The sequence below is a fragment of the Equus caballus genome, chromosome 16, assembly GCF_041296265.1.
Source record: "Equus caballus isolate H_3958 breed thoroughbred chromosome 16, TB-T2T, whole genome shotgun sequence".
Classification (NCBI taxonomy): domain Eukaryota; kingdom Metazoa; phylum Chordata; class Mammalia; order Perissodactyla; family Equidae; genus Equus; species Equus caballus.
Genome location: NC_091699.1, coordinates 14,449,996 through 14,462,840, shown reverse-complemented (window position 1 = coordinate 14,462,840; position 12,845 = coordinate 14,449,996).

Below are 12,845 nucleotides of genomic sequence, written 5' to 3'. Positions count from 1 at the left end.
GTGAAACGGTGCTCTCTGGACACTGTCAGGCCAAAACCTGAACCATTCTGGACCACATCACGCCCCTACTGGCAACTCTCCCATGGCTCCCTGGCGCCCCCGTGAGAAAGCCCACACCCTGGCCGTGCTCAGCCCGCCTCCCCAGAACCCCCTGGCCCTGGCTCTGGCTCACCCCTGCAGCCTCACCCGGCCAAACTCAGGGCTCTCCAGGGCTTGAGCGACTAACATGATGCTGATCACACAGCGACACTCCGTCGCACAGCCTGACCCCTTCCGTCCGCCAGACTGCGGCCAGCGAGTCTCCATCTGGCCCTGGCCTGTCTGAGGCCTCTCGGGTGACGCGGAGCTGTTTTAACGGAAGAGCGGGCAGGACTCCCACGCAGAGCCCAGGCAGGCGGCGGCTTTCAGCCACAGCTTAGTAGCATCTCTACTCCCAGTCACTCCTTTTATTCTAGCAAAGTGTCATTCACTTTCTAGTTGAGGTAATAAGATGAAGTCTCCTTTAGAAATATAGTCGTTTAAGTTAAAAAAATGAGTGAGTATTTTAGAGGAAACTATTAGGTCAAAAACAGTCCAGATGGCTTGGGGATAAATTCCGGGTGGAATGCCTTGTGTGTGGTTTCCTGTGTAGACCAGGCTGCGCCCCACCCCCCTGCTGCCGCTCCTGTTGTGCCTCCCGCCTGAGTCCCCTTCCACCTCCTCCTTTGTCAGGGCCTCCTCCCTCTGGGAAGCCTTCCTTGACTCCATCTTTCTGCCCCAATCCATTTTTTTCCTTTTCTCCCCAAAGCCCCCTGGTACATAGTTGTATATTCCAGTTGTGAGTGCCCCTGGTTGTGCTATGTGGGACGACGCCTCAGCGTGGCCCAATGATCGGTGCTGGGTCCACGTCCATGATCCAAATCGGTGAAACCCTGGGCCGCCGAAGTGGAGCATGAGAACTTAACCACTGACCATGCGCCGGCCCCTCCCGCCCCAATTCTAAGCTGGCAGTCCTTGCTCGTGTACCCCCTCAGGACTCTTCCACCTTAAGGAGCCGCTGGGAGGGGTGGTGGCGCCCCTCTCCCTCTGTCATTCATTGGTCTCAGGGCCTCCCAGTGGTCTCTTCAGACGTGTGCCTTTGTTGCTGTGCCAGGACCTCCTTGGGTCAAGGCCCACTTGGCTTCTCTGTGCCCGTCCCACCCCCAGCTTTCCCGTGGCCAGCGCAGCGCATGGAGGGGGAGCTGGCTCAGATGCTTGGACTTAACGGAACTGGGCTGGAGGGGCTCCCCACTCTCAGTCCTGGGTCCGGAGCCGCTGCTGGCTGGGGTGGTGAATCCCAGAGGGGGAGCAGCCTGGGCCGACAGTGGGCGTGGTCTTGGATGTCCTCTGCTCTGGCCCCTTTGTCCTTCCTACCTCCTGGTTAAATGGGATTTGTGTCCTGTGCTGGCCCCATGCCTGCGTCTCCTCCTAGACAGGCTGCCTTCTGGATGCTGCTGTGCCCAGAAATGGACATGCCCGGGGGCAGCCCCAAGCCCGGCTGTGGGTGCAGGAATATGCAAGCCCAGAGACCTTGCCCCAGTCAGGGCATTCCCGCAGGCTGACTTACCCTCCAGAGTTCCCAGGAGGTCAGCCTGAGCCACCCTCTGTGGGGCCTTGCTCGGCTCCCTCCCCTTCCAGATCTTGCTTCCCCTACACCCTAACTAGTTTCCCCCCGGGAGCCCTTCCCATCACATCTTGCTTGCACATGAATCTTTGACCCCGGGAACCCAGCCTGAGATGGGTGTTTAGAATTCTGGGGGTCCAAGCGGAAGTGTCTGGCAGATGGTAGGATCCGGGGGTCTGGAGATTGGGAGAGACATCTGGGGGCAGGCGAGGTCACAGAAGCCAGCAGAGGAGGTCAAATCACCGAAGGAGAACGTGGGGCTGAGCGCAGAGCCCTGAGCGCCGGCACTGGGTACTCGAGGCGCACCGGCCCGGGCAGGAGGCGGCAGCTGAGCAGACAGCCAGGCGGGTGCGGCCAGATGCCAAGGGAGGAATGGCTCCAGGGCTCAGGGGTCTGACGGTACACAAAGCAGGCCCTGGGGTGACCGAGGGGACCAGGCCTTTCACAGGAGGGTCCTGAGGAGGCGTGAGGATGAGGCCAGCATGAGGAAGAGTGGGGAGCGAAGTGGAGGCAGAGGTTGGAGGGGCCTGGGGTCCAGGACGCTTTTGTTGTTAGTATTAAGTATTAAGTTAAGACAAAGAACATTTCCACACCCCAGGAGACTCCCTCAGTCCCCCTTCCAGGCACTGTGCCACCCCGAGGTGTCCGTGACTGCCCTCGGTCACTGCAGAGGCCTCTCTGGATGTCGCGTGAATGGCATGATGCAGCCCATGTTCCTTCGCCCACTAGTGTCACCATGAACTGAGTCCTGACCAGAATCCAGCATGGCCGACAGGCAGCTCAGGGCTGAGCAAGGGGCACTTTTCAATGCTTGTGAGAAGCCGGTGTGTGGGAAAGGAGAGCAGGGCAGAGACCACGGAACCCCGGGGGGCTTACGTGGCAGCCTCAGGGTGCAGGGAGATGCTGCCGTGCTCCTTCTGTAGCATCAGGGCCAGGAGAGAGAAATGAAGCCCCGGTGGGAGCGGCCTGGGTGGGTTTGGCGCTCAGGGTGAGAGGTCCATGGGCCCTGCATACGGCTCCACACCAAGTCTCGGGCCAGGAGCCGGGAAGACGGAGGGTGGGAGGTGTGTATGAGAATAAAGTCTGGAAATGGTCACTGCGGTTAGCAGGAGGCAGGGCTGACCCCAGAGACGGCACTATGACAGCCTGCCCACTAGTGTCACCATGAACTGAGTCCTGACCAGAATCCAGCATGGCCGACAGGCAGCTCAGGGCTGAGGCTGGACCCTGAAGTAGAGAGAGTTAGAGAAAGCCTGCCGGCGGTGGGGGGGAGCAGGGTGAGGAGAGGGGGCCGCCTTGGATGCACCACTGGAGGAGGCACCCCCTGTCAGGGGCTGCCTCGCTCCCTCCCCCTGGTCCTGGCCCTGTTCTGCATCCACATCTGTCACACTGGCCCCAGCTGCCTCCACCAGATTCCCCTCTCCGCCCCGCACACCAACAGGGGCAACATGCTCTTCCCTCCCCTCCTGTGAAGGGGAGTGCTCAGCGACGCCTTTCCCTCCTTCTCTGCCTGGCAAACACCTGTCGTCCCTCAAGGCTTTGGTCAGAAGTCCTGAGGACACCCTCCAGCCAGAGATCACCGGAGCCTCGCGTAGGTAAACGGGGCGGTGGGTTTGTTACTCACTGCAGAGGGCGCGCACACCCAAGGGGCACTGTGGGGTCTCAGGAGAGGGTGCTAGGAAGGAGCTGGTGTAGGATTTGGGCCTCAGCAGGTGGCTGGGAGGAGGGTGACTAGGAGCAGGGCTTCACTCGATTGGACGCTGCCAGAAAGTGGCGGCAAGTCCACGATGGGGATCTCAATACAGCTCCAGTACAGCGAGGGCCGACTGACAAGACGCCGCCGCTCCAGCAGGCCTCCGCCTCAGCCGGAGGAGGGCCCGAGAGGAGAGCAGGCCCTCGGGGCTCCGGGTGGCATGGGGACCTTGTTTTGTCTGGGCTGAGGCACAGCTGTGAAGTGGCCTTGCTGTGTCTCACTGTCTCATGGTCCCAAGGGACCTCGTCTGAGGCTGTGTTCTGCGGGCTTGTTTATGTCGCGCGGGAGAAGAGCCCCCTCCCAGAGGCTGCGGCGGGCTTCTCCTCCGTCTCAGTCTCTGCCTCTGCCAAGCCTCCTCACAGCTTGCCCAGCCCACACCTCTGCTGGAAGGCATCTTGTCCTCCTTCAGGCCCCAAGAGCATTCTTTTAAATGAGCGCATAGCGTGCAAACAGTTCAGCACGCTCATCTTAATGGCACAGCTCCTTGGGTTTTTTCATTTGCACACACCTGTGGAGCCGCCACCCAGGTTAAGACAAAGAACATTTCCACACCCCAGGAGACTCCCTCAGTCCCCCTTCCAGGCACTGTGCCACCCCGAGGTGTCCGTGACTGCCCTCGGTCACTGCAGAGGCCTCTCTGGATGTCGCGTGAATGGCATGATGCAGCCCATGTTCCTTCGCTTCTGGTTTCTCTCATTTACACAAAACCGATAGATTTGCCCATGCTGTCGCGTGAGGCGGCGGCCCCGCCGTGTTCACTGCCGTGCAGATTCCACACCCAAAAAGCACCAGTGAGGTTCAATAGGGAAAGGAACAGTCTTCACCACGTGGTGCTGGAATGACTGACTATCACATGGAAGCCTGCGGCCCCTGACTCCCTACCCAGCCCTGGGTGCAGAAACGATGAGATGGACAGCGGGCCTGAGCGGCAGCATTGGAGACAGTCTGCACGGCCTTAATGAGATAAGGATTTCTTCAACAGGAGACGAGGTGCTAAGGTGCTAGAAAAGAAGGAGTAAACAGCTTTTCTCCATCAAAAGACACCCTCACGGGGGCTAGCCCCATAGTGTAATGGTTAAGTCTGACATGCTCCACTTTGGTGGCCCAGGTTCGTGAGTTCCCAGGCGCATGGACCTACACCACTTATCAGTGGCCATGCTGTGGTGGCAACCCACATATAAAATAGAGGAAGCCTGGCACAGATCTTAGCTCAGAGTGAATCTTCCTCAGCAAAAAAAAAAAAAAAAAAAAGACACCCTTATGTCAAAGAGCAAGCCCCAAGCTGGGAGGAAATATTTTGTCCAAGCCTCCAATCTTGGTTTATCATCACCTTGATGGTTTTACTACATACTTCTGTGTGAATTCTTTTTTTTTTTTAATTTTTTTAATTTCCTCTAGCTTTATTGAGGTATTTAATTGACACATAACATTGTCCTCATTTAAGGTGTCCAACATGTGGATTTGATACACTTATATGTTGCAAAATGATTACCCCCTAGCATTAGCTACCACCTCAGTCCTGTCACATGGTTACCATTCCTTTTTAAGATCTACTCTCCTAGCGACACTCAAGTATATGAGACAGTATCATTATTAGCTAATGCTGTGCATTAGACGCCCAGAACCTGTCCACCCTCCAGCTGGAAGTTTGCACCCTCTGACCACCTGCTCCCCATTTTCCCCAGCCCTCAGCCCCTGGCAACCACCATTCTACTCTCCGATTCTCTGAATCTGACTTTTTTAGATTCCACATATGTGTGCGATCACACAGTATTTGTGTTTCTCTGTCTGACTTGTCTCACTCAGCGTGATGCCCTCAAGGTCCATCCAATTGTTGCAAACGGCAGGATCTCCTTCTTTCTTGCGGCTGAATAATACGCCCTTGTATCTCTAGGCCACGGCTTCCGTATCCGCTTGTCCATTGACTGACACTTTGGTTGTTTCTGTTCTTGGCTACGGTGAGTAATCAGCGTGAATTCCTTCTCTTCTTCTTTTCTCTTTCCTCTATGGATTTTACTCGGAAGACTTTAGTTCCAAGTCCGTCCAGTGTATGACACGAAACAACAAAAATCTCCCAGGATATGGAAGAGCCAAGTGATGTAATTTGCACGAACCTGTGTCACCTCCGGCCCTGGGCAGGGCTCTGGCAGAGGACCGGCCCGCTCGAGGCGGTGTATTCACACCCTTCCCTGCCGACAGGATTGTGAGGCCGGCAACAAACCTTCATCTTCCAGCTGTGGCGACCAAGGCCCTGGGAGGCTAAGGGGCTCACCAAGGTCACACGCAGCACCCCAGCCAATGCTGTGGCCAGTGTGTGCCTGGTATCCAGTAGGCACTGCATAAATGCTTCAGGAGCTGCAGAATTCCTCCGCTTTGGGGCTCCTCACACCTGTGTGAGTGCTGCTGGGGGGCAGCTGTGTGTCCAAGTCGCATTCCCAGGCTGACGACCCCGATTTTGGCATTGGGTGTGGATGCCAGCTAAATGCTGCAGGAGAGCCACCTCCTACCTCCTGGGGCTAAGAAACAACTCCACCCTAAGACCACCGAGGCCGGGAGCACCAGAGACAGAGGATGGGACACAGCCCGGGCCATTATTTTTCCCTCCTGGGGTTCCGGCCACTTTGCACTTGTCACCAGTACCTGTAGTTACCCCAGCTCCACAGTCAACACGCCGCCACCGCGGAGGGGCGGCTGCCCCGCCTTCCTAGTCCCCAAGCAAGAGCACGGTACAGACGCGCCGCAAGGCCGCAGGGGGCGCTGGTGTCTCAGCTCCCGCCCGCGGGTCAGCACCTGGCCTTTCCCACCGGGCCCCACCGTTCCGATAGCTGCACCTGAAACTCTCATCAGAAACAAGGAAGAGGCCAAAAGAAAGAAAGAGGGGAAGGCAAGCGGCCCCCATCCGGCAGAGTCTGGAGACAGGGTGAGGTCCCGCCTGTGCCACTGCCTGGCTGGCCTCAGTTTTCTCTGCTGTAAAATGGGCCTGGTCTCATTGCTCACCTCACGGTGTCATGGTGGGGACTGAGGGATGTGCCAGGGGGTTGAGCGCAGGACCTGAAATCTGCAGACTCCGGTTCAAGGGCTGGCCCCGAGTGGGCCCCACAACCTCTCTGAACATCCGACGGGGGTCATTCCAAAGCTGCTGACCAAGCCTCTCCCACTCAGCCTCCCAGCTCAGCGGCCCCATCTGCACGTGTCATGGAGGGATGCTGGCAAGACCAGCTGGGAGGACGGACACACTAATGTTTGTGCGGTTGTAAACGGCAAACTCCAGCCTCTCCGTAGGTTTTCACGTGTGTTCGCTGAAAAGCTGCTCTTTCCGGGCACTGAGAAGGAGGCAGATAACTCTGGCACCTCAAGGAGCCCAAAGCCGAGGGGAGGAGACAGGACGGGCGCACACCCACCACCCCCTTCCCACGCTCCTGCCCTGAGCTCTGGGCTCCGCTGTGCCCCAGGCCGTGGCGGCCGCTGAGGACGCTAAGGGCCGGCCAGGCATCCCACGCACACTCCGCAGTCTGCTGTGTTTCCCACCGCCCCAAGCAGAACAGGCTCCACCTGGTTTTGCTGGAGAAGATCTGGGCTAAGAAGACAGAGTGGGGGCGGCATCTTAGTGGGGGGAGGGATGGGAAACACTAGATGGACTGAGTGGGCAGCAAGCAGGTCGGGGTTGGTGAGACCAAACTGTCCCAGGTTAGGGGGACAAGCGAGGGAGACAGGGTGCCGCAGGGGGTCTGGGGAGCCGAAGGCCTTAGCCTGAAGCCACAGGACTGTCATCTGCTCACCTGGCCATTCCCTCAGCTCGGAGCTGGGGCACAGAGAGGAATCAGACACCCCCCTGCCCCAGGAGCTCGCGACCTTGTCGGTGAGTCAGACTCATGCGTGGGATGCTCAGGCAACTGAGGGAGCCCAGGGAGGCCCTGACCCAGCCCGGAGCACCAGCGAAGGCTTCAGGGTCCAGGGCCTGCCTAGGCCTGAAAGACGCACAGCCGGGTAAAAAGGGGGGAAGGACTCAGCGGGGCAGGAAACGATGTGCGCCAAGGCTCTGAGGCCATGGGGGGCACATCTGAGGAGGCAGGAGGGGCTAGATGGGATCCAGAGCCTGGGGAGGGGCCCAGCCTTGGACAAGAAGAGCAGGCAGGGGAAGGAGGCCGCAGAGGCTGGTCTGTAGATGGTGGGGGTGGGTGTCGAGGATCAGAGAGGGGCACGGAGCACGGGAGGCACCTCTGCTCTCCTTCCCACCGCTCCCTGCACCCCTCGCTTGCTCCGCTCCAGCCGTACCTGCTCTGGGCTGGTCCTCCAGTGTTTCTGCACTCGCCCTGCCTCCCTGCCGTCGCGGGCGCCATGCCCTCTGCCTAGAATGCCTCTCCCTTCGTCTTCGGGGCTCCCCCTTTGTCACCACTCCAGTGTCTGCCTGCACGTCCCTCCCCTGGCTGGCCTTCCTTGGCTGTCCCCCACCCTCCATCACCCCTGTCTCTTCATCTTGCTTTCTTTCCTTTCTGGACACATCACCTCCTGACACAGTATAATCCCATGGGCTTACATGCGTATTTTCTGTCTCATCCATTTAGCATGTAACTCACAGAGAACTTGTCAGCTTTGCTCACGGCTCTACACCTGGGACCTAGAATAGTGCCACCATATAAGAGGTGCTGGATAAAAGTGTGTTGAGTGAATAAAAGACCAACCAGAGCAGTGACAGGTGAAGAGTGGCAATCTCTGGGGACCATCTTACTTACAACTTTTCTCCCAAGACACGTTTGGAAAGACCTCCACTCTCTAGCACCCAGACGGAGCGGGTGTGTGGCTTCCACTGAGCCCTGAGGCCCAGCCCTGCCACCTCCACCTCCGGAGAGCCCCCGGGTCCCTGCGCCTGGCCCCCAGTGCACGCAGAAGCAGCCAGGCCTGGGATGGACGGAGGGCTGTGCTCTAGCTCGGGATGCTGGCACGGCAGGGAGGAGGGTTGGAGTCGAGAGGTCCAGGTCGGATTTCACGGAGCTTCTGTCCGCTTGGCTCCCACCACCGTTCCCTACACCGCCCACTCCCAGGACCGCTGTCTGCAGTGAGTTGGCCCCGGGAAGGGCCGGCTGGGCCCGCGGGGAAGTCCTGCTGCTGTTGGACTAGCGGGTACTTCTCTGTCGAGCTCCCACTGAGTGCTCGGGGCCAGTCAGGCGCCATGGAGTTTAACGTGCCCAGCGATCTGACAGGTGGGGCCTGACGCCTTCCTCTCCTCTCAGATGAGGACAGTGAGGCTCGGTGGAGGGGGACTATTTCTAAACAGCATTAAACCAGTGTGGTGAGAGGCGTGTGGGGAAGTCTCTGTCAATCAGAATCTCCGTCCACAGCTAGTGCAGTAGTTCAGGGTCGGTCAAGTCAATTTCCAAAGACCTTCCAGCGCCAAATGAGGACAAGGAAGCTGCGAGAAAGACTGAGGCAAGAGATGATTGATGTGAAAGAAACAACAGGTGTGTGAGTGTGTATGTATAGTGCACGTGTGTGTGAGAGAGTACGTGTGTGTGTGTACACCTCTGGAAGCACTGACATTCCATAGTTAAACACACCTCTCTCTCCTAATCCTAAACCCTAGCCCGACCATAGGCTGATGCTGCGAATTCCACCACTAGAGCCTCAGCCGTCATTCTCAGATACTTTGATCCCCAGGAAATGTGTAACTCTAAGCCGTAGATGGAAAAGAGTTTTTAACTTTGCTGCGTGAAGGATGGCTAGCTAGACAACGGTGTTGAGAAGGATTCTGAGGTTGTATTTAGGCTCAATGAGGAAAAGTGCTGTAATTGATTAGCAATGTCTGCTGAGGCAAGGGACGGAGGAGCATGAGCAGGTATGTCACTGTCTGCCCTCCTGGCTCTGAGTCGCTGCAAAGGAGATGGGGCAGGAAAGTCAGAGTGAGGAAGCGGAGAAGGGCGTCTCTTCCTCAGCCTTCTCTTCTCTAGCGATGGGTAATTTATTTGATCTTGTTCTACTATGCTATTCTTTTTCCTTTTTTTTTTTTTTATCTTTTTGGGCACTTTTAGTTAAATTTTACTTGTATATTTTTTTTGAAAAGGTAACACGTCAATATGAATAAGTTCAGGACCTGCTCACGTGGACAGTGTAACAGGGGACCCTCACCACAGTGGCTGGGACTGCCCCCACTCAGGGCTGCATCCTCAGGGTGGGTGAGACCTGTTGTGCATCTGAAACCTGACTGCACCCACAGCAGTGGCCCCAGGTTAGCGTGTCTGTGGGGACCACAGCCGGAACCTGTGGCTACTCAGGAGGCCCTATGGGCGCACAGCGGGCGTGGGGCACACTTCCAGCCACAACCGCCTGCCAGATCGCCATGTCACTGAGGGATGGAGGGGGAGTCAGGAGACTTGGGGCCAGTCCAGCTCTGCCACCAGCCCATCATTGTACCAACAGAGAAAGTGAGGCAAAGGAAGAAAAGGGCACTTGTCTGGCCCCCTCCTCTCAGGTCGCGCAGGTCATTTGTCTCCCAGAGTCCTGTGAGTGAATGCGAGCGAGATCTTCTCAGGCTCAGATGGAGACAGGAATGAACGACAACACGCAGCCCTCTCTCACCACGTGGCAGGCATCACTAATCAATCACATCAGTGTTTCCCTCTGACCCAGGAAGGGCCTGAGTCCTGCTCAGGACAAGCTCTCGGGAGGACCTACCAGACAACCAGTGCCCTTCCTGTCTGAGTGGAAACCGTGCAACAGGGAGGAGGAAGAAAAAACACACGTGCCGGGCACTTTCTAATTGTCAGCCATTATACACTGCTAACTCACAAATTAATCTCAGTTATCCGTCCCATTTTACAGGTGAGGAGAAAAACAAAGAAACAACCCAAAAGTTCACCAAGAAGGCACTGGAAAAATAAGTCCTGAAGGGTCTCTACAAACAGAATACTCGATAGCTATGAGAGAGGGTGGGCTTGACCGGGATTGTTTAGCTAAGTTGTTTAGCTAAGACCCTAAGATTCTGAGGGCCAGCAACTGTAACAGGACTCCATGGGTTCGTCTCTTGGTGAGTGCGGAGCCAAAAAGCACAGCCAAGGCAGAAGCTGGTGAAGGGGTTTACTGCTTGCACGAGCCATGGAGACACCGGGGACACTCCTGGAGCCGTCTCCCCCGGCTCAGTGCTGGTAGGACGCTGTAGACGAGAGAGCAGAGGCTAACAGGGTTATTGGTGACAGCTGTGTAACAACGGCGCTCATTCAGGACACGTGCGGAGCTGGTATACATGCTGCTGCATAGATCGCATGGTCTGAAAATGGCTGTTTGGACCCACCCAGAGGAGGAGAATTTAGGATGCTAATGAGTTAAGGTAACTTTAGGATCCTTGGAGCTGGAACATTTTGAGGAGTCTTGCGGCAAATATGAGTTTCTGTGCAAGATGGCAACATCTGCAAAACGGGGACATTGATTTCTGTAAAACAGAACACATGGTTTCTTCCTGTCTGGAAAACATCTGACAGACCATGTTAGCTGTGGGTCAGGTCCTCTGGCCCCTTCTTCGCCTGGCTCCTGGTCACACAATTCGGGTGGGCTCGTCTGGGCAGTCTCTGGTCTCTGCTGGGCTCCCCCATGCGCCTCCGGCTGCTGTGAGCGGCTAGTCATTCTCCTGGTCCCGGCTGGGCTCTCTGGTCTCTGGGGCCGGCACTGGGGCAACTGGGCTGACTCGTCTCCGCTCCCTGGGTCGCTCACCCTCCAGCAGGCTAGCCCCAGGCTGACTCACATGGGGTCGCAAGGCTCCAAAGGAGTTAGCACGGGGCCGGCCTGATGGCACAGCAGTTAAGTGCACACGCTCCGCTTCGGCGGCCTGGGGTTCGCTGGTTCAGATCCCAGGTGCGGACCTACACACCTCTTATGAAGGCATGCTGTGGCAGGCGTCTCACCCGGAAAACAGAGGAAGATGGGCACAGATGTTAGCTCGGGGCCAACCTTCCTCAGCAAAAAGAGGAGGATTGGCGGTAGATGTTAGCTCAGGGCTAATCTTCCTCAAAAAAAAAAAAAAAAGAGCAGAAGCGTAATGCATCCTCCTGAGGCCCAGGCTCCGAGCTGGCACACCATCTCCCCCTCCACATTCTACCAGCCACAGAGAGACACATGACCAAGCCCAGGTTTCAGACAAGGAGGAACAGACTGTCTCTCGATGGGAGGAGCTACAAAGTCACGTTAGAAACAGGGACTGGCTGGCGGGAAGGACTGTGGCCAATTTTGCAGCCGACCACATATATTAAGCCGCATAAGCAAGCTGTGAACTACTACCAAACAGTGCTCACCTCCAGGGAGTCGAATCAACAGGGCTGGGCGCTTTGGACCTTTTCTTGACCTTTATTACATGTCCTTTCATGATGTTTTAATTTTGTTTCAAAAATGAATTTTAAATCAAAAATAAAGAATTTATTCTTCAGGTATTTTCTCAGACTTGCAAAATGAGATGCGTGCAAGTGAGGTCACCTAGCACGGTTCGCTCTGGCGAGAGATTGGAAGCACCCAGCATGAACACGAGTGGGCCCCGAGGCCTCCAGGGAGCAGAACTCTGTTCACGGTGAAACAGAGAATCGGGCCCCTGCAAGGTTCTGAGCGGTGGCAGGACGCGTGGCGGGAGCAGGGGGGCGTGCAGGGCATCGCGCGTGCCCGTTGGCATGAACGGCGTGCAGTCCACCTCTGGAGGGCACACGGGACCGCAGCAGTGGCTGCCTGGGGGTCCGCCGTGGGCGGGGAGGGGCTTTCTCTTTATTCCCTTTTCTACCCTTAAAATTTTGTATCATGTGAATATGGCACCTCTTTAAAAACACATGGATAGATACAAGTTTGAAAATGATTTGTTTTTAAAGTAAATCCAAGTTTTAGGAAAAAAAGAACTCTTTTTGAAATGCCTGGGGGAAGGGAGATAAAGGATGACATAGATTTTGTTGCAACCACTGACTCACTTTGCCCCATGGGGAAGTCATTGGCTGTCTCTGAGCATTAGTTTCCACCAGCTATAAAATGGGCCCAGTCTCCCTGGCTCACTCCCAGGTCACTGTGAACGGGGCCACTGTGTTACTCAGCTCCAGGGGGTGCCATTCACGTTATAGTCCATGTGACACATGCCCCTTGCAATTGTGCAGTGCACAGCATAGGCAACTGGAGGAGGCAGCACTGATGTGAGGCTGAGATGGGATAATGGTCAGGGGAGAGCTTTGGACGCCGTGAGGGTGAGCGTGTGTCTGTGTGAGTGTGGAATGTGGCAGTGTACTCCTCTGAGTGGGTGTGGACTTTCTGCTGTCATATGTCCTGTGGACACAGACTAGGGAGATGGGACGATCACCCCTCCGCTCCCAGGCTCAGGCTCATGCGTCTCCTAGGGGCCATGCCTGAGAAGAGACGGGGCCACCTGCAGCCTGCTGAGGCTCCCGTGTCACTTCTGGCGGCCCGGCCCCCAGGCGGGCTGTCTCCTCAGGCCTT